General features: G+C 36.7%; 1 long non-coding RNA gene across 1 annotated transcript in view; it reads left to right on the plus strand.

The window, feature by feature from the left end:
• Positions 1 to 1076: 1076 nt before the first annotated feature.
• The window catches only part of LOC136825663 (uncharacterized), a 232459-nt gene continuing 230413 nt past the window's right edge, over positions 1077 to 3122 (plus strand). The window contains exon 1 of the long non-coding RNA XR_010849393.1: positions 1077 to 1431. This is a non-coding gene — a long non-coding RNA (uncharacterized lncRNA). The remainder of the gene's footprint in view (positions 1432 to 3122) is intronic.

Here is a 3122-nt window from a genome sequence, read left to right on the forward strand (position 1 = left end):
CAGTGTTTAATGAATGTTTAGGGTTAAGTGAGTTCTTAGTGAATGTTTAGTGAGTGTTTAGTGTATAGTGAGTACTTAGTGAATGTTTAGTGTATAGTGAGTGCTTAGTGAATGCTTAGTGAGTGTTTAGTGTTTAATGAATGTTTAGGGTTAAGTGAGTGTTTAGTGAATGTTCAGTGAGTGTTTAGTGAATGTTCAGTGAGTGTTTGGGGTACAGTGAGTGTTTAGTGAGTGTTTAGTGTTTTGTGAGTGTTTAGTAAGCGTTTAGTGTATAGTGAGTGCCTAGTGAGTGTTGAGTATTCAGTGAGTGTTTAGTGTTACTGAGTGTAAGTGTATAGTAAGTGAAAGTGTTTAGTGAGTGTGAGTGCATAGTAAGTGTGTGTGTTTAGTGAGTGTGAGTGTATTGTAAGTGCGAGTGTTTAGTGAGTGTAAGTGTTTTATGAACGTTAGTGTTTAGTGATTGTACTTTACAGTTTAGTTAGTTATTAGTGACTGTATACAAAGAAAGTCCTATAATTTACAGGAACCATTTATGCTAAACACTGCTTAGATCCAAGAGCAGATGCTTAGGCCTTGACCACAATGGCTGGAGTGCTTAGGCCAACCTGTTTTTGTAAGGTAATTTTTCTCTGGGGAATTTGGTCAAGTAATAATAATAATAATAATAATAATAATAATAATAATAATAATAATAATAGCAAAAAGATAATAATATACGAGTATATAATATATATATATATACGAGTATATATATATATATATATATATATATATATATATATATATATATATATATATATATATATAGTGAAAGTATTGTGAGCTGGACCAATAATAATAATAATAATAATAATAATAATAATAATAATAATAATAATAATAATAATAAAGTTAAAAATAATATATATATAATAGTAATAAAGTATACTACCATGAGCTGGACCTGGACCTTTCAAAATGGCAACCCGAGGTCACATGCTTGGCAGCGAAATCACCACTCTAGTGATTGACGCTCTATGGCCCGATGACGTCACAGTTTCCCGCGGGGCGAAAAGCGAATAAACGATCCAAATGCAGTCTGAACTTGACAGTGTAAGAGGAAGGACGGCGTCTTTCAGTATCGCGTGGTCTTTTAATATCCTCGGGTTCTGTGGCCTATTACAGTACTTCAGCTGAATGTGGCAGTTACAAGAACTGAGAATAGGACTTAATAGGAAGACGGGAATGAAAACAAACACTACGTGAGGCTTTCCAGCATCTGCCCGCCATGTTTGCCCTTCTCGAGTGACGGCAGCGTTTGGTCGAGAGGGACGAAATCTGTTTTGGAAAGAACCTAAATCTATTGTAGACACACACACAAGGGCAGGGATGTCAAGTACATCAACTCCTGAAGGGTAAAGACAATTGGGAAGAAACCACAGCGAGTGAAGGGTGAGTTCAGTGTTCTTACAACTGAAGCCATTGAGAGGTTAACCCTTGTGGTTAAAGCATCCTTTTCTATTCTACTCCCTTGAACAGGGCAGCTTTTATTAAATCGAAAGTAGATTCATAACATTGAACAGGGCAGCTTTTATTAAATCAAAAGTACATTCGTAACATGGTTCAATATGAAGCCGCCAAAGGCTGGGTGTACGGAAACATACATAGGCCTAGTTTTCAACAAGTCTCGCCCGTTCATGTCTACTTCCATTTGCCCGAAAATATATATATAAAAAACAACACGGGAATATACTTGTGCAATAAAAGTGCTGTATAAAATATAAGAAATCTAATAAAACGAAGGAAATCGTGCAAAGTCAGGAACATCCATGGTACATGCAATGTTAGAATATATGCCCAGACATGACGCATGCGCCTATATTTAAGTACATCACAATACATTCTATATATATCAAGCGATGGTATTTCTAGACAAAATAGATAAGTGTCCAAATAACCACTGAAGTACAGTCCTTTGATTTCAACTTGACGCCAATCCTGTAATGTGCTTGTAAAACACAGGTTCACGCGTTAGACCTAACCTAATTAGGTTTACGCTTTCACTTGCGGACATTTCAGCCACTTACTAAACGTTTAAGTACTTATATATTGTTAATTCCCCTCTCTTACTCTCGTTATATCAAACTTATCCCTGAAAATATTGACGCCTCACTCATTATTACCTTGATTCTCGGTTAACTGTCACCGTGGCTTTAAAGATTCTCAGTTAAGTGTCACCTTGGCTTGAAAGATCTCGCCATATTGCATTCATCGAGCGAAGGAGTTTGTGACTTACCAACCTTCCGGAGATACACTGTGGGTTATCTTTATTGCTGAGTATTTCGGGAGATAACGTGATGTTTGCAGTTCTGTTGTTAACGGCCAATTCACAATGTTTAGTTTGACGTGTTGGGGAAATAGCTACACTGGTAACATTTCGCGTAACCAAGGTGTTTCTTGCGTGTTGAGTTTATTCTCCATATTTACGACAATTTTCGCTATTTTTGTAAAGCCTAGTATTTTAAAAAATGCGACCTTGGACGGGTGTCAGTGGGAACACCTGAGAATGGGTATAGTTCGTTCCATGTGTCCACACACCAACGTGGGCTTTAGGTAGATAGCAATCTATCATAGCCCTTGATTGGCTGAAATCAGTTTCCGATATTGTATGCTTACAGTGGTAGAGTTGCAAACTATTTCTCCAGTGATACATCTGAAGACTTACATATATAAAGAATCCTCACACCTTCTTATAGAGATCATAAACATGCCGATATATATCGATACAATAACGATACAAGCACATGAAGGACGAGCTTGTATCAAATAGTCTACGCAGATCAAAAAACGAACAATAAGTTTTCAGTAATTATGTTGATTTCTTCGTAGGTAAGTAAAAAGACATCTGACTATGCACGTGCGAATAAACGGTATTTTAATCATTTCATGCATGTAAATTAAACGAGTAGGTTAATATTCGGAACAGCATGAAATATGGATGTCTGTGAGGTTGTCATTGGCTTGCGGGAGGTGAATGGAACGGCCACTGTTGCACTGGCTGGAAGGGAAATTTTAAGTTAATGCATGGATTGATGGCAATGGCATAGTCGTTTCCTTTTTCAAAATAATTTGCATATTTGCAT

The sequence above is a fragment of the Macrobrachium rosenbergii genome, chromosome 39 (assembly GCF_040412425.1).
Source record: "Macrobrachium rosenbergii isolate ZJJX-2024 chromosome 39, ASM4041242v1, whole genome shotgun sequence".
In the NCBI taxonomy this organism is placed as follows: Eukaryota; Metazoa; Arthropoda; class Malacostraca; order Decapoda; family Palaemonidae; genus Macrobrachium; species Macrobrachium rosenbergii.